Here is a 26,763-nt window from a genome sequence, read left to right as displayed (position 1 = left end):
CCAGCATATTAAGAAATAGGTTGAAATTCATTCTGTTCTACAACTTTAACTTTCTAACAGCTGGATTCAAAACATTCAAAAGATTTGTAGAATGACAGCTATTTTTAGACTCATCCACCAACTTTTGTCCATAATTAATATTTCTAAAAATCTTTTAGATGTTTACACATGACTCGAAAACTATGAGTGTCGTACGGATGGGATTCCAATATATTTTTAAAGGTACTCTAGGATGTGCATTCCTACTGTGTAATAATGAAAAGTAGAAGAGCTTGGAATAAGTATCTAACTTTTGAATAATTTTGAGTTCTTTTTCTCTTTGGAGGAAAGGGTGAGAGATAGTTTTGTTCTTATTATCAACTTAAACCAAGTTAAATCCTTTGAGAAGTCGAGGCGAGTGTTATTATAGTACAAATGTTTTTGTACCGGTTCTAGTATCAGAATTTATATTTTGATACTTTATTGACAACATAATAATAATAAAAGCGAAAATGTCGATCTGATCCATGCAAAACACTTAAAAAAGCGTTTGCAGGATTTTTAAGTGGTGTGTAAGGAGGCATTGAGTAGCTTTTAAATTAAGAAATGTTTTATAACAATGAAAAAATTTATTAGAAATATGAAAATTTTGTCTCCGGCTGTAATCCCATCAAGGGGGACTATTTCGAAAAAAAAGTTTTTTAAGCTAATTTATACTACAATTTAATTATTTTTTCTAAAGTTTATGTTAATCCATAAGAAATATTTCATTTTAGAAGGACAACATTTCTTCGACTCATCTCCGAACCATTATTAATCTTTCTAAAAATATTTTAGATGATTAATCATAACTCTAAAACCGTGCGCAGACACATTCCCAAAAGCCGTTTGCAGAAAGGAAACTTTGCAGAATGAGATATTTCCCAAATTGTTTGTTTGCCAATGTAATTATGATTCCCATTCATGTTAATCCAAAATTAGAAGATATACAATATTTAAGTATTTGTTACAAATTGCAATAATTAAGTAGTCATGAATTAATAATCAATTGATTCACTTATTCATGAGTATGCTTCAAAAGTTGTTTTCGAACCACAATTAGAACCGTTGTATCAAACATCATGATAACCGCCAATAAATAAATAAATGAATTTGAAGGAGGAAATATGTTTAAAGAAGAGAGGTAGTCGAGTGTAGATTAATCAATGACTCAATGATTGTCGATTGTGATTCAATGGACAATGCGAATGAAGAATAATTTTGATGGAATGTATTGAAGCTCCTATGTACCTTGTCAAGTTCTGATGGACACTCCTCTTTTTCAAGGTCGTCTGGGTCTCAAAAATTCTCAAGATGTATTTTTCATTGGAATATAATCCAACTTATACGACACAAGGAGCACAAGAAATAATTAATTAGGTACCTAGTTATTATGAGTCCAAAATTGGCATTATTTCACTACATTCCCAAAGAACCAATAGTTGTTGAAATCAAATTATGCCAACAAATGATATATTTACATGATTTATATCTATAACCTTCTCTTAAATATAATGAAATCAAAAAAGTAATAATGCATAAGGATTAATAAATCTTAAAACCACTGAAAATTCCATGCTTTTTTTTAAAAATATTCCAACTTTTCGTTAGTATTATATTAAAGATTTTTATGAAAAATCCTTCCATTTATATTTCAATATTTTTTGGATATTGGTATTATTTAACTCCTGTCTAGAACCCTTTTTTTCTTGCTAGGCCAAGAAGGAAGAGTCCTTCTTAAGAGCGTCTAATACTTTGAATATTTTAGGATGAATACTACTAAGACAGCTTTTTAAAGCTATAGCGAAATCTTTCTACACAATTATTCGTTCGAATCGTCCCTTCCGTACATATTCCTAAGAAACAAATTCGTGCGGTATATAAACATTGTCGGCGAGTTCTATAAACCTATCAATTACATCAATAACTAGAGAAATTCAAAGGCTTTAAAGCACTTGACTTTAATATTAAAATTTGATAACTTTTAAACCCAGATCGAAAATGTATCGTTACAAATTTTTGGCCATATGAAAAAGACAACCAGTGATGTTAGAAGTCGGGAAAGTTTCAGTGAATGCACTAATACAGGCTTTTCAAAATTAACGATTAATCTTTGTGGATCAATGATGGGTGTAGACTCTTTAAGATTTAAAAATAAGTTAAGATAAATTTCTTGAGATTTCCCCGACAGTAAAACGAACAAACGTGGTATACTTGTACCACTAATCAAAATATGCAGGGTGAACAATTGATAAAAAATTTCAGGATCACATTTGAATGTGCGATTACATCCCAGTTTTTTTTCTGTGTCAAAGTTTTCTAGGCCACATTGTTTTCCAATACATAAATTCTATTGAGATACATTCTATTACACTACATACGTACTGCAATTTACCAAATTAAATATTTACCAGAAGTGTCAAATATATTTTTAAAAGGCATTTTATAGTAATTAAATATGTATATAAGTACATTTATTCAATAATTTAGTTAACTGATGGAATTTACTCTAACAAAGGACAATTATTAGAAATGAAGTTACATATTCAAAAAACATACTATTTTGTTTTTGAAAGAGCCTATAGCTTAAAACTCACTTGATATGGTTCTCATAACTTAGCTTGATATCCAATTGATGTATCCATTCAAAATATTAGATACACAGCTCTGAGGATTCGAATCCCTTGAGTTACTTCGTAATGCAACTTGTTTCGTACTTTTTGTGTAAGAAAGAAGATGTACGAAGAAACAAAGAACCGTCGTTCTTATATTTCTATTCAGATTCCAGATTGCTCCAACTTTTCTGAGCTTTACAGTTTTCTTCCCTTATGTCTCTCATTTCCTCGTGATCTCATAAAACCTTACCTTTGAGTGTCTCCTTTATCCTCTTAGTGGTTTGCTTCTCCACAGCCAACTTCCTCTTCTTCCGAAACATCTTGGATCATAACGAAGTAAAAATTTTAAAATCTTTTCATTTCCCTGATCTGAAATTAATTTTTATACTTGTTTGTCCATCCATGAGTCTTTTACAATACAAATAATCCTTCATGTCGAAATATAATTGATAACGAATAATTACAGTTATTACTTCTTATCATTTCTTCCATTCGATCGAATCCATAGAGATAAAAAGTATCTATGAAGAAATCACTGTCTTGTTTGTTTATTATTTAATTTATATAAAGTATTACAACGGTAAAAGATTCGAAATCCATACTTATGTGTTCTGTTTATATATTGATCAATAATTAAATAAAACAATAAATTATTAATTAATGAACACATTGCAATTTGTGACAAATAATTAAAAAGAATTTGTTTAAATTTTGGATTAACATGAATGGGAATAATAATTACATATTATTGGAGCTTGAACCATCGTCAAATATATTTATTATATTATTCGACAAAGCAGAAATTACGGCAAACTGCAATGTGTCGTTTTGGCAAAATGGCTTAAGTGAATGTGTCTTAGAACCCTCTAAAACTATAAGTGTCGGACGGATTGAATTTCCATTTATTTCTAAAGGAACTCAAAATTATTCTAGTGCATTCAAATTTGTTAATTTGAACTGTTAAACAATGAAAAATAGAAGAATTTGGAAACTATAGCTTTTCTCTCAGGAGAAAAGGGTAAGAAATAGTGTTATTGTTGCAACCAACTTAACCCAAGCAAAGTTTTTGAAGGGCCGAGGATAGTATTTTCACAATACTAATATTTTCGTAGCAGTCCTGCAACCTAAATTGGCATCGGTATTTCGATACTTTTTTGACTACATAATAAAAAAATAAAAAAAGGGGGACTTATGCCATCTGTGGGCCTATTTTTATTATAAAATGGCGCTACAAGTACCGGTTTTAGTAGCAATACCAATTGATGTATAGTATTGTTTTCAATGCGTCAGTACCAAATACCAAAAAAAAATAATAATAATAACTTGTCGAAACGAAGTCGAAATCAAGATTTAAAACTTTTTTTTCATTAGACAAATAAAACTAGAGTCTTGTTGTTTTTATGGTCTTGGTCAACAAGAACTAAACTTTGAAGGTATAAAACAAAGGCATGACTAATAATTAAAACTTTGGGTGTCAAGAGCAAAACAATATCAAAAACTGATCACATCACTCTTGAGAAATCCAAGGAACATCCCTTTGTGTTGATTGTATGTTCAATTATTTTAAGTAAAACAGTTTTTTTTTGTAAGGTGGTCAGTTCCAGTTTTTAAAGTTACTTTTTATTTATCAATAGTACACGTTTCCATGCTTGATTATAAATATGTAAATGCTCATTGATACAGTTAATGTGTAGTATATATTTGTCAAGGTGGAAAATAGGTCTGATATTTTTATAAAAAGAGACAAAGATATGTATCTTATGATTTTTATATCTTAACTTTTCAAGACTAATTTGTTTAACAACATACTATCATTTCTATGAAAAAATGTAGATATTTATAGTTTAAGATAGTATATATACATATATACAGCCTATAAAAAAGAAAAAGTTAACCGTTGAATTTTCATAAATAACATATCTTTATTTAAACCATAACTTTCCTTTGAAAAACTTTATTCCCCCAAAAAAGGCAAGCTTACAAAGTTTTAAATACATTTTGTTCTATGAAAGTCTTGAAACTTAAACGTACCGACTACATACATATTTTATCCCTCAAGATATGTGCGTAGAAAGGCCTATAAAAATCTCAATTTTTAAGATCATTTGATAAATCAAATGTGGCCATGAAATTGGCTAAATTTTAATTGTGGCTATGATGTTGGCTAAATTTTAATTGTGGCTATGAAAATGTCATTCTTTCTCACTCATTTCGGTCTATTTCTCTTTATATTTTCTCGTAAATGTTTGTGTATTTTTGTTCTAGCATTCATACCTACCTAGATAATGAAAAAGCACCTTTAACCTTTCCTTACTATGAATCTTTTATGACCTCTCTTCAAGCACACAATAATAATAATAAGAAAAATACCAAAAGAAAAAGAATAAAAGTAAATTAATGCTATGTTCAGAATTTGCTAAACAACAAAAAATATTTTTAGAGTTTTAAACGTGCTACTTGATTATGAAAAAGGAAATGAAGAAAATTAGAAATTTTCTTTTTTTTTGTAAAACGTTATTCTTCTAGGTAATTTACCTCATTAAATGCGTGTTTCTTTCCTCAAACAGGTTGCTGTTTCTCGAAAAATAAATAAAACTTGGGAATAACTCCAAATAATATATAAGGGTACAACGTACATACATATTAAAATTTATCATAATTGAGTGACACATTAAAAAGGTTGTGTGAGTTATTAAAAATACATATATATATAAATAGACGTTTCACAAGGAAAAGTCACACTGTGCTTCATTGTTTGATGTTATTCTTTCTCTAATTATCTTATTCTTGACTCCATTCATTCAAATATTTTTACTTGAGGCCCTTAATTATCAGCTATTAAGTAAAAATTACACACATGACTATAATTAATGTATAAATGACTTTAGAAGTTACAATTATAATTTAAGTTTCCATATAGAATCTAATTCCATTGAAAAAATTTATTTCAACGATATTCATATCAAATAAACCCCTCATATACGGCCTTTAGAGTCACGGTTTATTACAATATGAGCTCAAAAGACATTTTTGTCAACATTTTGGATGTCTGGAAGCAGGGAATAGACAGTTGACGTCGAATATAAATAGCACAATGGATAATTAAGTAATAGTTAATTTTTTATTTTTTCATGAAAATTTATTTGTGATTTTGGCAGTATCGGCTTTTTTCATATATAGAATGTATCTCTCTCTAACTTTTGGATGATCTCTCTATCTCCCTTTAACGAGGATTCAACTAACGTGGCTAATAAGGAATGTCATATCCTGTGGGCCTATTTGATGATAAACTTATTTTTATGCCTTGTTTTTTTGTTCCAACCCCCAAGGCTGAAACAAAATCACGGGAACCTGCTCTTGGAAATAGTTGAGAAACGTATTTACAGAAGCATTTTCGAAGGTCAAACCTTCGAAATTTTGTCATGATTATTAAGTATAAAATGATTTTTTTAAATTAGAAAAAAAATCAGGAACACAAATATTTTTATGAAAAAAATATATATTATAAATATCTTATGTATAATTACCATACCTTGGACAAGAGTTTATAAAAACAAACAAATCTTACTATTATTATAATCAGACTGTTAATTACCATTAACAGTTATTACAGTAAATTGGTTACAAACCAATCTTTTCACCAACTTTAAATAGATGTTGAGAGAAACAATTCATTTATAATTTAAAAATATATCACTGTAAAAAAATATTATAAATTTATTAATAACCTAACTGGATTCTACTGTTTCAGTTTTTTCCTTTCTTTTCAAATCAAAAATGAAAATCAGAAATCTTAGCACTGAAAGTAAATTAATACTTTATTGATTTAATATGGAAATTAAATTGATTAACTGATTGAAGGTCTGTTCATATAAAAGTCCAATCAATATTTTTTAGAATACATTAAAAAAGAGGTAAAACAATTTACACATCAATTTTAATTTGTAAGCATACTTTTTAAATAATTCATAGTAAAAAGAAAACAACTATGATCGATCTTACTTTGAAGGGCTTTAAAGTTGTATTTCTTCAAATATGATTTGTTTAAAATAAGTGTAATTCAATATTTTATATTTAAGTAATTATTATACAACAAATCTGATGAATTTTGAGGATATTTTAGGTTAACTTAATTTGTCTATCGGAAAGGTATTTATAAATTTGATATTTTAGAACTTTATATCATATTTAAGAATGTAGACCTATTTATAGTGATGTAAATCTTATGTATTTTTTAGGTCACCCGTTTTTTTTAATTGGTATTTTAAAGACTAATTTTTTTATGTCCCAACTTTTATTATTTAACTCATGAGTAGTTGTTTTATTTCTCTACTACATTGAGTATTATAAAATTCATGATTAAACATTGGAAGGTGCTCATTAAGACGAAAAGTAACCTTTTACATTTGTAGCAGATATATAATTGTAAGTCCTTGTTTGACACAAAGTATTTTGAGGATCGACATCGTAGTAATTCTTGCCAATGTCTGGTTTTATATCCTTTTCCTCCCTTGTCATAGATGATTGTAACTGATGTAGTTAAACGTCATGATAGCTAAACTGCTCTCCTCTTAAACATATTTTTCTAATTGTCAGGCTTATCATGTTGATTTTAATTTTTATTAAAAAAATCAAACAATAATTTAAGAATCAAAATTTAACCTTAAATTTGAGTAAGTTCACAATATTTAAACTCTCCCACACCCCCATAATAATTAGGGCACAACTCCTCTTTTTTGGAAATCAAATCATAGATAATTATGGAAATTCTGAAAAAGTGAAGTCGCCTTGTTTCCCCTGGCGTGCCCTATTGCGCTGCACCTGTACAAACGGATTTCGAGGCTTCTTCCTGTTACTTTTTTAACGATAAAGGTCTCCATTTTCTTATAAAAGTAACGACGTGATGTATCCAAATAAATACTTTTTTTAGATGTTCAATAAAAAACTAATACATACGAGAACATAGACACGTTCGTTCTACTCAAGAATCAAACGGAGGGAGAGGTTTTGCCAAAATTGATAAAAAACTGTGCACTTACTGATTGCCAATAAACTGATTGAAAACTTTTGCAATTATATCAGCATAACAATGTCATTGTTCTTTTATTCAATCGCAGATAATTAAACGTTCAAAGTCGGGAATTCGAATACATTTTTATATTTTACAAATTTATATTAAATTTTTAATTTAAAATCTACTCAGTTCATCAAATTATACGAATAACGTACGTATAATGGCATATTTACAATTGAATTACTTTTATTTAAATTTATGTAATACGCTTTGTACAAGATGGAACTTGTATGATCAAATTGTGCCCGTTGTAATTCAAAATTGATGGGAATAATTCTAAGTTAAGAGTAAAGAGTATTAATGATGAAGATTATACAATAATTGGTTATTTCATGGATAGTCGAAATATTGATGTTGTAATTTATTACTTTTTTGATACAAATACCAAATGATAAATCTTCTATATCACATTTTAATGTTCAAATGTTAACAGTCATATCACTAGAATGGGCACTCGGTGGAGCTCAAACCGTGGCCTAAAATTACTTAGTCTATAAATGAACATTCATTTCTACCATAAGTTATGAGTCAAAAATTTGCAATTTCAAACCATTTTGACTTATTGTGTGACCTAAACCTATCAAAATTAAATGGCCTTTTACTGTTAAAGATATATTATAATTTTCCAATAAAGTTGTACAAAATTCGGCGAGTAACTTTTTCCGTAATCCGGCTAACAAAGTAGAAAAAAAAAAGCCCGGGCAAAAAATAACGTTCTTTTCAACTTTGTTGACGGAGGTAATAACAAATTCATTTTGATTGATCAAATGAAATGGTAGTAAAAATCAAAAGTTGGTGATTGAATGTCAAATTAACTGATTAAATAAAGGATAATGTGAAATATTAATTATAATCTGTACAATATGCTTATATAACTTGTCCAGCAATTCCAACTTGCACATGCACTTTTTTCTCTTCCTTTTTTGACCAACTATGGACATTATTTCATTTTTTTATATGCTAACGAAATAAATGATAAATAAAGTTAAAGCAATCGTATAATGAAAGTCTTAATGAATTAAGTGAACATTTTTAATAATGATTCTGATGAAGTTGTCGGAGCTTTTAATGGTAAACTTCTATCTTGAGTAGAAAAACAATTTATATTATGTAAACTGTCCGATATCCAGTAGATATAATATACATATATGTTCTTTCCATTTGAAATAATTATTTTGGGCAAAAGCTCCAAAGGAAGGGCTGTAAGACATTTTTTAGTAGGACTGACATTTAAAAAAAATTAATTATGTTAAGGCATAATATATTTTCTACGCCCTAAGATCGACGAAGAAGAAGGACACGGTAAGATTTTTACACATAATAAAACTGTGTGTGAGTGTTTTGAAGTATTTATAATAGTACTTTTCTATATGATCTTCATTATTACATAGTTTTTTTTATAGTTCTTTTCTCATTTGTTTTTTTAAATTTGAAAACATATACAGGGTCTGTGGAAAGTTCTGTTAAATGTGAGTAAAGTACTAATGATTACATAATTCCCATATAACTATAGACATAGTTCGAAAAAGTTTTAAATACATGTGACATAACTTTCATTCGAAATGGTCACCCTTAGCCTTGGCCACAGCCTGAATTCTCTCTGCAAAGAACTTGTATGGGGCACACACAATGTCCACGTGGATGGTGTCCCAGGCAGCCACAATTTTGGCCTTCAGGTCCCCAAATTCTTGCTGGGAGTCTCACAGGCTCTGCTTCCAAGAATGGACCACATGGAGTAATCCATGATATTTAGGTAGGGGCTGGAGGGTGCTATACTTTCTTTTCTTTGAAGCCACTCAAATTACCCTCACACCACCTCTGCGTCTGTTTGAATGGGTTGGAGGAGACACTATGGAAGGTCTATGGCTAATTTTGGAAGTGTTGCTGGGCACAAGGAGTGTGACGTTCCTCCAGGATGGTGCTGATTTACTTCTTGGTGTTAACATTGACCCTGGTCTGCACAAAGAAGCAATCCATTAAAACTATAGTCCGATATTAATAAAATAATGAAAGGAAGAGTCACATAAAAGCAAAAACACATATAAATTGAGTTGGGATAGCAGAGACTGGATCTTTTAAACGGATGATGCAGCATAAAATAAACATTTGCTTAAAATAATAATACAAAACTCTAAGTAACAAAAAAAAACAACACGCAAAACATGTTGTTGAAGGAGATTATTAAGCAGTCTTCTTTGAAACTCTGATATGAAGTTCAATTTTTGATAAAATATCTGAACTGCTAAAATCGGAATAAACTCTTTATTTGTGCTTTTGATATGACCGCATTGATTATACTTTCTAGCTTTCCAACGTAAAAAGAAATGAAACTGCTTCTTTTGTATTTATAAAACTTAAAATTATCATATATAAGATCAGTAACAGATTGATATAGAGACTTTCAAGATTTACAATCGGATGGAAAAGGATCACTTCACTCATCTTAGGTGCTGCAATAACAACACATGCAATATTCATTCGAAAAAAACTTTAACCTCACTTTGAATGTACTGAAGAGTACACAATATTTGAACCACTTTTCGGAGAAAGACAGCATAATATTTTTTATAGCTTTAATAGCAAAAGCTTTTGGAAGATCCAAGTTTATCCTCTTAAAATATATGATAAAAATATTCAGTGTTGGTTTTTGGATAGCTTTTCCCAGGACAGAAGACGAAATTCTTCCCAAACGTATTCAAATGCGAATGATAGAACTTGTAAGAGGCTTATACTGTTCAAAAATAATTTTGTAACGCATAAAAGCCAGCTTGTTAATGAGCAACATTGAATGAGCAGTTTCATTTAAATTATATTCCCTACTCTACATAAATTGTATATGTACCAAGGTTTTACTTATTGAGTTTTCTTTCAATCTATAGATTTCTCATTCAAAAAAAAAAAAAAAATGGCAGAGCCTAGTAATCCTATAAAGACACTAATATTATAACCATCACCTATCAAAAATATCTACATACGATCCCTAGCATTGCCACATCAAGAAGCAGAGAAAGGATTATAATAATATCTACTACATACATGACACTTTTATTCAAAATAATCATCACGTAAAAATAATAACGATTGCACTCATTGTTAAACTAATCCAATTACTCACCGTGTAGACAGAATATAATAAAATCCTAACTAGCAAATGTCAAAATCAGCTTTGAAGTTAATTTTAACATGTAACCGACATATATATATATATATATATTGTATACTCCATATTACATTAGTTAGCTTTTTTTAAATTAAGATGTGATAACAGATTATGCATGAACATTAATATGCATACAAAGTTGTAGAAGGACTTAGAGAGACTTTATCAGGCAATAAAATAAAGCAATTTGTAGGGAAGTCATAATGTACAATTTTCTGTAATAGAGGTATTTTTATTTTTAAAAAGGCTTCCACTATCAATTGTCGATATCATAATAAATGTAAGTAGAGAAAATGGGAAAATATTCAAAGGGATTTTCTAAATTCATTCCTTAATTCAACAACTGTTTTTTTTTTTTGTAAATAATTTATACAAAAATGATTTATTCATGATTAAACCACCTTTAATGTATCATTCAAAACCATTCATTGATAAATTCCTACCCATGGCGAAACTGTATCAACCATTATAAATAGGTGTTATAATAACATCAAACGTAAATATGACGAAGAAAAACTCATTGTCAAAAAAACTCATTGTTCAAAGTTTCACTTTTGATGACAGCTGGTAACAATTACATTTCTATATTTTCAATTTGGTCATATATCTTTTTCTTGCCCAAGGATCTATGTGCACATATGTACATAGAAATCTGTTGGTCATAAAAAAAGTTGCAAAAATATATGGAACTTCCTTTTTTATGTATGAACATTCTTCGTGTCCAAAGTGAATTTGATACGGATGTTAACTTCGCGTATCTATATTTTTCATGGGGGCTTTTATGTAAATAAATCCATTAAATGTCACAAAAAATATATCCTTGTTTTATAACTATGTACAGTGTTCATATATTTATGCAAACATGTTAGCATTCGACCATTTTTGAAAGGGTCTAATAAAGCACACAAAGAAAATTATGTACATTTTAGAGTTGGTAAAATATTCATTTTGTCTGGTGCGTGGATAGAACGTGTAATACTCAAGTATTAGGACCATTTAATGGTAAAAAAGATTGAACCAATAAAATAAACTGATAGAGTATGGGAATACTGATTAAGAAATCAGTCCAAGGAACGATTCAACACTATTCAGAATTGAAAAGATTAATTTCCACAAAATTCATTGTAAATATGGTAATACACACATTAAATATACATTTGTGGTTATATTATATCAAATTGCCATTACAATTAACATTTTTTGTTAATTAATTAATTATAACAACATAATATGTATAAATATAATATATATATATATTAATTAAAAATGAATAGATTGACACTTTAGGAAGTAAATAAATGAATTTTTAAATTTTTATTACCATAAAGTACAATCAGATTTCAAATTTGTCAAAGTGTATGAGTTCTAATCATGCTGTAAATAACTTTGTATGCTTTAACGATTGTTGACTTTACAAAATGTTTTACTACAACGTCGGACGTTTCCATATACTTATGTACTTGTAATAAAAAAACCTTCAGAGTTAATTAGAGTAAAATAGTTTGAACATAATCTGATTATAATTTATCAAATATTACCATATCAATAACATTTAATCAATGCTACATCTTTACAAACAAATTTAATTTTATAACATGTACTCAGGTACGTATTTCATTCGTTAGGAATAGTTTGTCCAGCAAACGTTTTTGTATCTTAGAAACTTGAAGAAACTCCCGAATTCTTGCTTCTGCTGCATAACTAATTAATATGGATTTTTATAAATGAATGGAGATGGTAATATTGTATAAATTGCGGTGAGCGTAAAATCCACGCCTGTCATAAAAAATATAATAGCTTTGAAAGATCCCCTTAGTCATATCTGCTGACAGAGATCACCATAGATGAAGAAATTAATATCCACCGGTAGGTTAAAAAAAAGACCCGACGATTTGAAGAATGTTTTAGAGCAGAACAGTTTACATAAATGTCATGACCTTTCATTAAATTAGTTGAGCAGCTTTGAGATTAAGGAAATAAACAACAACCCAACTCTGAATCTACCAATGATATATTTTGGAATTACAACAATGTCCATCCTCAAGTTGAATCTTATTCTATCAAGAACTTACAGCGTTACTTCCTGTTATTCATGATGCAAACTTTTTCTTGGTTACACATAATAGTTTATGCGTAAAATATGTTCTCTTCCAAGGAATGAAAGAATATTGAGAACAGCTTTAGAAAATAAAATAAAACACATATTCAAATGAAAACTACAAAATGCAGAGCCTTTTTCCGTTAGAGTATTATTTTCATCTATAAACTATAATGCTCATTGCTTGCCGATAAGTTATAATTTTCAAAAAAGGGATTTAAAAAGAACATTCATGTTCTACTCTTACCAATATATACTTTTTTTTAAATATTATAGTCACCGCTATTTAGTCAATATTCATATTCCTATCAATAATCATCAATGCCACTAGAAATATAATGGTTCAAGTCCTACTATATAAAAAAAATGATGTTTCGATTATATTAACTGTTAAATTACGCTTATTACCACGATTTAAATCAGTGATAAATTTAAAATTAATCTTTGGAACAAAAATTACATAAACAATTTTTAAATGAGAGGTTTTCAACATTCTTAAAACAAATATGTTTTCTGGCTGACAAGTTTCTTAGCAAGCAAAAAGTTGTAGGGCTATTAACGACCATTTAGGCATTTAACAAGTGGGTATTGAGGCGATTAGCGAGTGTTTATGTGATTAACTAGGATTTTAGCGGAATTACAAGAACAAATCGTAAATATTCGAGGTTTTTTTGTGATACTCGTAAATTTACGAGTCGCAAAATTTTGCTTGTGGCACATTACTAATTGTGGTTGTATATGTAATTAATATGTTTTAGATAAGTTTTTACAACAATAAGTAGATATCAATGAACTGCATTTATAAGATCTGTACATATAATTATTTCCGAAATTGTGAAAGTCAGAATAAATAGAAAATTGGAAATGAATTTGTCGGGCATTAGTGTTTAGATAAGTCAAGAGCAAGCTTCCTTAGTCAGCTATTAATTTTAATTTGTAATGAAATGTATTAAACATTAGCTTATTTAAATGTAAGTATATTTTACAATTGTTAGACTACCATTGTTTCATCAGGGTCAATGTTTATAAATTAAGTGTGTAATCAGGAACTACAAATAAACTCACTCAGGAGGGAGTAGTTGAGTATTATTTGTACTATGTATACATTTATGGGTGTGTGTGATATTTGATTGTAAAATAATATCCAATTAAAGTAAGTAGTTTTTCAATTTCATATATATATGTATAAGGTATTCTCTAAAGAGGATTTCGTAATGTTATTGGTATTCAAGTGTGTTTTAATCGAGTGTGTATATCCTATTCATTTAAACCCTTAGTGAAAAGTTTATAAACATACATTTTATGTATATTAAAGGCCAATGTGGTAGTTATTTCTATTAAATAAAAGGGCACTAAACTCCATTCTGTAAGAATTCATTCATTCCGTTATACTTATACTTTTTTTTAGTGAATTTTAAATACATAATATTGATATTTTTAAACAAATTTTGGGTGGGGGGAAGTTTAAAGTTTTTGGTGCACTCTAAATCAGATGTAGTTTTGATAAAATAATGTTTTTTCTACAAAACGGCAATATTTTTAAGCACACTAATAATCATACAACTAACTTTGATTTACTGTTATTCATTGAAAAAAAAGTAAAAACGCAAATTTCTGTGATCATATTTTTCCTCATGACAACATTTGTGAAGACTAAACCCATTAAATTATGCAACAAAATTCAAGTCTTGGAACTCTCATTAGCTAAAACCCAGAATTGTTGCTATAACAAAAAAGAACACAAAAATGAGCAATTATAGAATCTTCAACCATGATAAATTATGCCCTTGACAAAATGTTGTGAAGTATAGATTTGATTCGTAGGCATATCTCGACGTGAAATTGAAAGTTAAAATCAATTGGTAATAATAATTATGTATTTCAAAAATTAATGATCTATTATTTTATCTTTTTACAATTCCTCAAAAAATGTCATAAATTTAAAAATTAAGTAAAATGAAGGATTTTATTCTAATCTTTTTATATTATTGCTAAAACTGAAGAAAAATAATTTGTTACCAATGTAAAAATCAATTTCGATTGATTTTTTCAGTTTGACTTTTAATTTTCTGATTTGTTTTTGAAATTTCCATAAGTTGAATAATAATATGTTGATTAGAGGACTAAATATGAAATAAATACTTATAAAATTCGTTGAAGATGAAGTATATTTAAATAATATTAAATTTTCCTGCCTCTGTAATATTTATTACGTATTACAATTATTCAAATAATCAATTTTATTATATTTAATTTTTGAATATTTTTCACAAACGTTGCATTGCTTATTAATCGAATATTCTATAAGAAAATTAAAAGTTAAACTAAAAAAATAATCAAAGTTGATCTTTTTTCTCAATAAATCATTTTTGTTGTAATATGAAGTTTATTCTTAAGCAACTGAAGTCACAGCTATATATGTATATTGCTAAATAGGACAATTTTTTATTAAATATATTTTAACTAAAGTGCCAAGAAGATAGCATAAAGTAGAGCAACGACCAAAATTACTGACTGCCAAAAGAAGTCCTGGAGCTTCCTCCAAAAAAAGTATTTTAGATTTAGATTTTTTTAATATTCCTATAATTGGTCCGATGGAGTTGCACTGATTTAGTATAAATAAACATTGTATAGGGAGCGGGGATCAAATTGTCGCCTACTTTAAACCTTGATAACTTGAAGACGACATTATCAAATAAAAAACTGGTTACTAAATAGGAAAGCGATTTTCGTCAGCTGACGATAAGTTGTTCAGTTAGCATCATGCCGTTATCATATGAGGAGATAAAGAGCCATAAGTGGAACGAGGAGCTTTCGAGGTCCGCCGTAGTCATGGCATTGGTTAATAATGGAGGTGAAATCTCCAATTCAACGATTGCTTCAACATTAGGAGGAAGGTCAGGGACACTGACTTTGTCGACAGGAGGGGTGAAGAAGATGGTTGAGGATGATCTTACCAGGTCCATAAAGACCGGAGACAGGCCCTGGGTGTGGCAACAGGACTCAGCACCCAGCCATGTGTACAAAATCTCCATGCAGTGGTTAACCAAAAACTGTTATGACATCGTAACGAAGGATTTGTGGCCTCCTAACTCTCCCGACCTTAATCCTTTGGACTATTTTGTCTGGGGCTATGTCGAGAGACATACCAACAGACATCTCCATAGCACTAAGGCCAGCCTGATGGACTCCATCAAGGAGGTATTCGGCAACATGGACAATGAGATGGTCAGAAGAGCCTGCGGCCGGTTTAGAGGCCGGTTTGAGGCCGTTATTGATGTCAACGGTGATTATATCGAATGAATGGCTACTATATACCGATATGCTCGTCATAGTTTTAATTTTCAATAAAAAAGTTAAAAAATGTATATTTTGTGTTGTTTTTTGTAGAAAAATATTTTGGCGACAATTTGATCCCCGCTCCCTTTACTATTACAGCTTGTTCATCTGACCGAGGAACTGTCTTTGAATTCCATATATATTATGTTTATTTCCTTTAGAGTGACGTGGAGTCAAATTTACAAACATTGAGTTTAAGAGAATAACTTCTCCCGAGTTTGTTGTCCCTATGTTTAGCACACTTTCCCAAATACCAGAAACTCAGCTCAGTCTATCAATATATGTACGTTTTCGACAAATGGAAGTTTACATATTCTATCACATATATATGTTAGTAAAATTACGATTGTAAGTGTCACTATATATTAAGTAGGTATATCTATATTTGACCACCTATTAGGCTTATTAGAAAAATTAATTTGTCAAAAAAAGATTTAATATCTAAAATTTGTATTATACTTAATGATGATGTGGACAAAATACTACTTCCCCCCTCACTAGCACTGAAATATAGTCCTACTCGGTTAAGTTTTTGAAATTTAAAAAATATAACAGGAAAATATGTTAATATTTTCAATCAAGGAATTAAAAGATTTACGCGTCTATAATGTATGTGTACATTAGTAGGGCTCCATCAAATGGGTGTCAAAATCTAATTCTATAGACAGGTAAAAATAATTAGAGACAAATCTCCCCAATAAATAACTCACTAATACATCCTTAACACATAACACTATAGAATTTTCTTTTCTCATACATCTTAACAGATTCTTTCCAATTATTAGACAATTTGAGCTCTTTTTTTTTTTTTTGCTAAAGTTGTAAATTATAATACATTTGTAAATACCATAAGCATCCACCTAAATATGAAAAGATGTAAATACCAAATTAATCAATTTCGCACATTTTACAGAATCACTTAAGTACAAAATCTACAGAGGGGGAACCAAAACTTGCAGAAACATTAAAATACGAATTTATTTCCGTTATTTTAAACTATCATGTTTGATTATGCAACCAAACGACAGCTGGAACAAATATAAACAAGTTTTGTAATATACCCACCTCCCAATATGCAAAAATAATGGATATGCAACAAAAAAAGGCAGCACATGCCCTCTGCATCAGTATCTAGTAATGTGTAGATACTTATTTAGGAAATGAACACATCCAGTTTAGTCGCAATCCGGTCCGATTCAGTTCTGCATATCAATCATAACCCTTATAAAGTTCGGTCTTTGATAACGTCACTAAACATAATTTCTCCTATTTTAATCAGTTCTAATACTAACAGTCCGAAGGACATGTCATAAGACTGAACTGAGCGAAATAAATAAGGACTGAAACAACACTATCAATGTCGGGATGGCTACAGAGGCCGTTGACATCTACATCTGGACTGCCTACTACATCAATAAGTCCATTAAGGATAGGAATAGTGTTGAAATTTGTATTCCGAATCCAATTATCTTAAGTTTCTGTGAGCAATAATATGGGTTTCAACTGGTCTAACTCAATATGGTCCTTCTCCAGCCTTGAGCTCAATCAACTAGACTTAGCAGTTTGGGGTTGCCTAGAGAATAATGTCTGCCGCACCTCCCATACAAATTCCCATTCGATCCGAACTCCCATCGTGACATTGTGGTACGCCATGATCATATTCTGCATCGTCAATAGCTGCCGAACTGTTTGCCAGAGTGTTGTGGGTGTTATTCGTTCAAAAAAACAAACAAAAACAATCACGTATTTCATAGTTTAGTCATGCTACTGCAAATTTTTGGTCCTAACTCTGTATGTTAACAACGATTCGATTTTATATATATACAAATAAAAACACAATTCAAAGAATTTACTATTTAAAAAAAAATATAAATTGTCAAAGGCAGACATTATAAGTATGTACATAATAATAGAAGGTAAACTTTTTCTAAAAATGTAAATAACGGAAGCGAATAGTAAATGATTTTTAGGAAGGGTCGAGCATGCCTCAGTAAATGCAAACCTTTACTGCATGGGGAGAGATAATGACTTTGTCGTTGAATATATTAAGTATCTTTAGTATCTAGGTACTTTATTCAGTGAAACATTTTTTTTTTTTTGCTTAAAATGTTGCATATCTTGTCTCTATGGTTGCATTTTCTTGATAAGATGAATGACTTATGTATTAAAAAAAATAAGTTAATTGTTTTAATAATGAGTATATTACATTTTCAGACAATCTAAAGGTTCTCTTAAAGTACAATGTATCTCATTATTTGCATAAATGATAATGTCAGCGAGTAACTATATTATAAGGTGGGTATATATTTCATTTGTACTAAATAATTTTCAATCCGGCAATAATTTATCCAATTTTATAAACATTAAATACTTTCAATCATTTCACATTTGTTTTTTGAAATATTTTGAATATTATTTGGTAAAAAATCATTCAATCTATTGTAAGAAAACTAATTATTTTAGAATGGAAGTTATTGTATACAAAAATCACCCATGGATTGAAACATTTTTATGTAACGTCATCAATTTGGAAATTGGACATCATGCACAATATCCTCCATACATCAATAACTCCATTGTATTTTTGGTTGGCTGTTGATACGTTATATTTTATAAGTTTACCCGCACGTGATACTTTTTCATTCTATTTTGAAATTGGAGACCGCGTAAGTTAAAAAATTGAAATTCAATTATTGCAACCCCTTAATATTAAGAAAAAAACTACGTAAGGTTAAGTTGAGCGACGTAAAGAATATATAAATTGTGTATATAAAGGACAGAGATCTCGACTTTTTTTGAGATATTCGGATATATCCATGACTGAGGGATGAGGTTGGAGAAGATCACATCGTAAAAAAAGTAGTAGTGTCTTAGATAATGAGATGTGATCTGAGTCAGGGATCGACTCCGAGTCGCTCTCCTCCTAGTCCAACAATACATATTTTTCGTATCACTTCAAAAAGCAAAGTTATTTCTCTTTGTCACCTACGCAGTCTCCAATTTCAAGATAGAAAGAGAAAGTATAGCGTGCGGGCAGGTCTATACACAGTACCCAATTTGTTATGTTGTTATGAAATTAAATTTTTTGAACTTAAATTATTTCTTGTTAAGCTCTGAATATTATTATTGTTGAATCAAAAATAATCCAATAGAAACGACGTAATAGTAAATCTTCCAATAAATAAAAATGGTTGTGTGCTTCTAGAAATAATATCAACTAAATTTTAAAAGATTAAAAACCAATCCTTCTATATAAAAATTTAATTTGATTCTAATATGCAATATGTGACATCAGGGAAGCACTTTTTTAATAAATCATGAAATCAGTCATATGTAATTAAAGATATGATTCAAAAATGGTATGAAATAAATATGGATTTCAAGACATTTTACATTATCAATAATTATTCATCCAAGATGAAGGTACGAATAAAACTTTCTTCTATCAAAGCGCCAATAAACAGTTTTTATTTCCTTTTGATATTTTTCATCCATTCAGGAGCATCCCCAGGGTTATATATTTTTTGGGGGGAGGCTTGTTTTTTTCTTTTTCTTTTTGAAAAAAAAAAAATCAAAAAATCAGAAAAATTAAATTTTTTAGAAATATTTTTCAAAATCTATAGCTATTCTGAAAAATTAAATTTTCTGAAAAAAATTTAAAAAATTCAAAAATCTTAACAATAAAATAAATGTTTTATTGATAAATTTCAAAAAACCATTGCCGTTTGGAAAAAATAAAAAAATTTTAGGAAAAAATGTCAAAAATCCATAGATATTTACAGAAATTTGGTTTTTTTTGAATAATTAAATTAAATTTCACGAAATAAATTTTCTAGAAAAAAGAAAAAAAATCCTTAATTTGGGTACGACTTGTCGTTATGGAACATTTTGTTATAATCTAATTTTTGAAAGAGCTAAGCCCAACTTTCACATCTCTAAATCCCATTTTGAATGGTCCATATAGTAAATATTACACAATTAAATAACAGATGAAGCTTAATCTCATTTGGATTTTTGCAAATCTATGTAGGATTAAAAAAAATACCATGAATCATTTTTCAAAAGAATTTGTATCGAGTATCATAAATCTAGAAATATACTTTTTATGAGACACTAAAAATCTTGTTAAAGTTTGAATACGCGTAAATGCATTCATTCAAGAATATATTCTCACATTATCATGTTCACAACATGATGCATTCATTATAAATAAATATAACAAAATTGATTTAATGTTTGTTAGTTACCGTTTTTACAAATCAGAATCATTTTACTACAAAAATAATATAATTCAAGCTTATCAGGGTAATACATAAAATGTATTTTTTTCCAAATATAACAATGGTTCTCAAGTTTGGTTTTAATCGAAATTTCATTCTTTTATCTTTAACAGATTAACATTAAATGCTCATTTTTTTTTCAACACTGGTCAATGGTCTGTTCTTTGAGATACAATATTTTTATTTTAACTGCATCATTAAACGATATTTTTATTACGCAATAAAATTATGTCCTTCATTTTCATAAAGAAAATAGTTTTAATTTATTTATGGATAAATATTATTGGTATTCCCTATTATCTGTAATAAAAATTTGGCAATCCATGGCAGGAGGGAGCAGAAGACAGTAAGGGCCTCAAACTATATATAACATTGCAAATATTTATTACGAAGGAATATGTAAGTAGTTAAGGATCAAATTAAATAGTATATATCTTAGTAAATCCATATAGTATGACGAATTAAAAGTGTACATAGGAAAAGATTCGAAGTACCTTGAATTCCAAATGGTCAAATTATCATATAATTTTTGAACGCCCACTATAAGCTCACTTTTTTGACAGTTCTAATGATTTAGAAAAAAATAATCTCTACTCGATTGTGACATTACTTGAGCTTATTGAGTCTGCTTCCGTTTAACTCCTCTGTCTCTCCCCCTCAACTTCGGAATCATGTATTTTTATTAGATAGTCTACAATTAAAACTCGCAGTAAATTGACGTCCATATTGCTTCCGTGCCATTTCATTTGTTGTAGTATATAGAAAGCAGATTATTTAATACTTTCAAGAAATGTACAGAGTGGGAATACAAAACTTTCAGTAGTTTTTAATTATAATTATATCCACGTTATTACTTGGATAATTACGATGGTTCATTAACCACACGACAGCTGAAACATAAATAAGTATGTTTTGTTTTCATCCCATGTCAGTAACTGTAAAAATGTCGGAGACCCAACAGAAACAAAAAAAGGCAACGCGTGTGTGATCTCCTCCTCATTAGTGCCAAAAAGGCTTCAGAAACCATTGGCATCTACATCCAGACTACTTATACTATTAAGAAGTCCACTAAGGAGCGGAATGGTATTGAAAGGCCCATACAGGCTAGAAGAACTGAAAATTCTACAGCGACAATATGGCTAACTTCTGACCTACTTCCATGTCGCCCTCCCCCTCCCTGACCTGACACATGGAAGCTGATTGTTTTAGGGGGGCTTAGAGAAGAAAATCCACCACACCCTTGATACAAATTTCGATTTGCTCTGAATTGCAATCATGACAGTATGGTACACTAAGGACACAACTTTGATCCTGCCAAAAGTTGGCAATCTGTTGAGATAGACCTAGAAAAAGTCACTTAAGAACGAAACAGAAAATAAATCAGGACTGTGTGTGTGTTTTTATGGGTGCCCACACCGTTGGGCATATGAATCTGACCCTTTGTTGCAAGTCTTCTTCTTTTGAACATGGTTAGGCTAAGTTGGGGACATCACGGATGTGTATTCCTCACCCAAAATAAACAAATTGTTTTTGTAGCTCAAGAAGACAAGATTCGACGTTTGATTTATAATTCAAAAAGTGACTAGTGTCTTAAAAGCAATTATAAGAAAAAGGACGTTTTTCTTAATTAATTAAAAAAAAAATAAAGTATGGGCAAAATAAGAAATTAATGAAAATTACCGTTTCGTTTTTTTTTGTTACAGATTCAAGTTAAATAATTGCAGAATAGTTTTTTTGCAATTTTCTGAGCGAAAATCTATTTGACAATTTTTGACAAAAGTGTTAAATGGACATCTCACCTAGACAATTTTGTAGACAAAAATGATTACATGGACTTCTCGTCTAGACAATTTTTTTTCATGCATATATGTTGATATGTTATTTAACATTTTTTTTTAATCCATGATAGTGCATTTCATATAATACGCAGATGCTATATTTCCTTGACTTCTAAACTGACAATCTCCTTCACTGAAAAAGGTAGTAAGCATTAAGAAGATTGAGTTGAACATTGCCAATATGATTTCCCGCTCTCTTCCGGTCCCGAGCAATCCCAGATAACTTTTTGTTTGTATATGTATATTTTGTACGGTCAAAACATTCTAGTTAGAAAACTTTTCATTAAACCAAAGATATAAATGCATATATTTTATATCTTGTCGCAGTATCCTTAGATAAAAAAGAGACCTTTAAAGAAAATGATATCATCAGATAAGAAAGAATCTATTTATTTCATTTGAGGGAGAGAAACAAAAATCTTTAATAAAAATAAAATAACCATTCTCAGCTCCAACCGCCCCCTCTCATCTCCCCTTTTCATGTATAAGTATATATCTTAATATCAGATTATAGTTATTTTATTTATATTATTAAAACAGAGATAGCTGGAAGGGATAGGAAAAACCCAGAAAATTTTATAATTAGTCATAAAAGACGTGACCTCCTTATATGTATACTATAGATGTGTATTTGCTTGTATTAGGTTTCGGTCTGAAAATCCTAGGACAGTCTATGAACATTACAATTCTTGTTTGAGAAAAGAAATATACAAAAAAATGCAGAATCAATAAATACACTTTTTATCAAATAAAAAAACAACAAAAAAAAACATTTTTACACAAGTTATATTAATCCTATTTTTAATTTAGGGATTGTTTAAACGATAAAACAAACTGTGAACGATAATAGCCATGGATTACTACAATCCCATATATTTCAGATTTCGGATAACTGAAAGAAAAACACATATACGTTTTTGGATTCTGCACTCAAAGATAAATTCCTTTTTTGGCATGAATTAATTTATACAAAATGAGTGTTCCCCTATGTAGAGGGTTCCGAAGCAAAACGTGGACTGATAATCAATGCTAATTAATGCTAATACTAAGAGAGCTTTTGTGATTTTTCCCGAGCATATTCCGAATCTCCTGTCCTTTTTGCATAAGTAAACAATAATAAATATTTCCCAGATCTTTCATCATGAGTGAGCAACAAGCAAAAAGGCAGAGGATCTTAGACCTTCTGGATGGGAAAATTGAGGTGGGATAGACTATGGATATTGTGCAGTGCTCTAGGAGCCTTATTTTCAAGATGACCAAGATGGAAAAGGATGGAAAAGATCTCTCAAGGAAATAAGTTAATCATCAACTCCTGCAAGGATAAAACTATTTTAACCGTAGAGGCGAATTCTCAGTATCAGCTAATTGCCCGAATAAAAGTCTTACTGAATTATTTTCAGATGCTTCAAGAAAAAACAGAATTTTTTTTTCCAATTGGCAGTGAATAAACATAAGACCTCAATTTTACCTTTGGGCTCCTGGAAGCCTGATGAGGATCTTGAAGCTGTAAGTTGTAAAGTTAGAAGAATGTTGGAAATTTTGGGTATCAAATGGGATAGCAACGGTATTCATGAAGATAACTGGAACAAAATTCGGACCTCCGTCAACAAAATAATTTCATTTTGTAAAAGATTGATATTTTTCTAAAATCAGTCATTCAGTCCACGTTTTGCTTCCGAATCCTGTAATAAATAAAAATATTTTTTTTGGTATATTGCATATGTACAACAAAAAGAATTAGAAGGTAAAATCATTCATGCCATCAAATTTAGAAGGAGTACTTTTTATGTGCATAGATATAAAAACATTGCTAAACCATTTTTGGCATAGGTTTACAAATAGTCTATTAATAAACGTAAACGACATACCGGAAAACGATCCCCTGCTATTGCAATAAAAATAGTACATAATGAATTTTAGGACTTCCTTTAACCCTAGGTACATTTGTAGGAAAATTTCTTTTTTTGTTACTAAATATAAATTTGTATGTATATGTACAAAGGGGTTAAAAATAGAAAATATGATAATGTGACATTACTCCTGTCTCCTCCTTTTGGGGTTTTATAATGAGCTACCTGTTTGACTCATTACTCTTAGCATGTAATATCTGGAGGGCTTCATTTCCGTTGGATAATGGGTCATATTTATGTACATATATAATGTATATCCATTATCCTTGTCTTAAGACACCATAAGTGAAATGCAGGGAGAAAGTATGTGAATAATGAAGAAAATTGTGGGTCTGTGAATGTTTGGATACATATTTATTGATCAGTGGCTTTACCTATAATAGCCGAATGATGATATTGAGGATACAAATAAAACTTTTGATTTATTTCATATCAGGGGGTAAATACTCACTTTCTCTTTTTTTTACATATGTAATTTGAATCATTTTGATTACTATAAGCGAATGACAATACTGGGTGGTCCATTTAAATCTGAACACTTACTAATTCAATAGGTTATGTATTTGAAAATAATTCATATTTCGATATATTAAAGAATAAACAATTAGTTACAATACAAAAATCAACTTGAACACTATAGCTTACGTACAAGTTGAGAAAATGACACTTGAACGTGATCGACGGATTTCCAATCACGCACTCCAAGCATTTGGGCGTCTCAAAGATCCCCGTCTACGCCGTCAGCAAGTCCGAAACGTTGGAGAGGAAGAAGATATCTCACAAAAATACCAAAATGGACACAGAGGAGTTAAAGAACACAGTTGAATCCAATACCCTCAAGTCCATGAAGACCGATGCAAGATATCTTGGGGTTTCACACCAGACTATCCAGAGAGATATAAAAGAGTTGGTGGAGAAAGCCTTGAAAAGGTGGAGAGACCACTTATGACACGAGCAAAGAAAGAAATCCATCTCCTCCGTTACAAGACTCTTTTGAAGGAGTCTTTTGGGTTCTTTTGAACTCTTTTTTGGCTGTTTTGCCCTCCCTACAGCACTGATGCCAACCCTCGGCTAAACCTTTTATGAACAAGTCGAGGGGAAAGCCTACAGGCGGGTACATTAATGATTATGAGATCTTAGACACATATCCATTTAGAGTGTTAATTTTGTTGAAATTCTATTGTTTATTAAAAAATTATATTTTGTCGAAGTTTAAAATTCAAAGTGCTCAGAATTTAATGAACCACTCAATAAAACAAATTTTTTATAATATTTTTCACATTGAATGCTGACCTACACATCGGATTTAGTACATTTCAGGATTATTATGAATAAGGGATAATGCCTTTACATCATGTCACATTGATTTGACAGTTCATATCAGATGCAAACAATCAGATGATGCAACTTTGTTGCCACTATTAGTTTTAAAAAAGGAAGAAGATCAAACTGGATCCTACCAATGAATCCCCTCTCCAACAATTAGAGAGTGCAATTTATGTAGGGATACAGAGTTCCTGTCCAGCTTGGAGAAAATGATCCAGAAGAATCCCGCTAAAGCAATGAGTTGCTTTGCTACCGACTTCTCTGTTGCTGTGTGGACAATATGGAAGGCCGTAAAGGGCTACTTGGTATTACTCTCATACATGAGGGTCCAACAAAAATAACAAATATTGAAGCATTTTTAAAGCAACCTCTTGAGTCCACGTTTTGCTCCTAACCCTGTACATACGGTCAAACCTATATTAAACGGTCAGGGAGGGGAAACTGAATAACGACCACTTTATGCAGATAATTTTATTCAGCCAGACTATCTATTTTGTAAAAATTCTAAATTTAAAAACTGGATATCGCCTCTTAGTGCGTTTGAAACATTGAAAACAAGCTAAAATGTGATATAAGTAAAAAAAATTCAATACTTTTCGAGTTATGCGACTTCTACATAATTTTACTGTAAAAAAAGTTAGTAAAAATCATTTTATCGTTGTTATTCATCAGTGGACTGAGTGTCATGCAATTACAAATTACCATATTTAAACCTATAATATTTCAAAAGACAATATCAGCAATGTAATGGTAAAAAGACTACATCCTTTTCATGATCATCATCCATTATTGAACACTTTTTAAAAACTGTTAGGGAAATATTTAGATTGGAGTTACAGGATATAAGCATTAAGTATGTAGAAACATTTACATAATATAAAGTATAGTTGGAATTTTATAAAGATAAAATTTTGTCTTGTTCTCACAGTGTAGATATCTACCCTGTGCTCCCCCTTGAAATGACTCATAATTATTCAAATACTGCTAAATGCTTTAATCGTATTTTTTTAATATATGTGTGTGCATATTTAATATATGTATGTGTACAAGGTATGGTTTGATTTTTTTAGAAGGGGTGGTTTTTATAGGGTAAAATAATAAATTA

This window comes from Lepeophtheirus salmonis, chromosome 13, assembly GCF_016086655.4.
Source record: "Lepeophtheirus salmonis chromosome 13, UVic_Lsal_1.4, whole genome shotgun sequence".
NCBI lineage: Eukaryota > Metazoa > Arthropoda > Copepoda > Siphonostomatoida > Caligidae > Lepeophtheirus > Lepeophtheirus salmonis.
The sequence above is the reverse complement of the archived record's forward strand: the minus strand, read 5'-3'. Positions refer to the sequence as shown.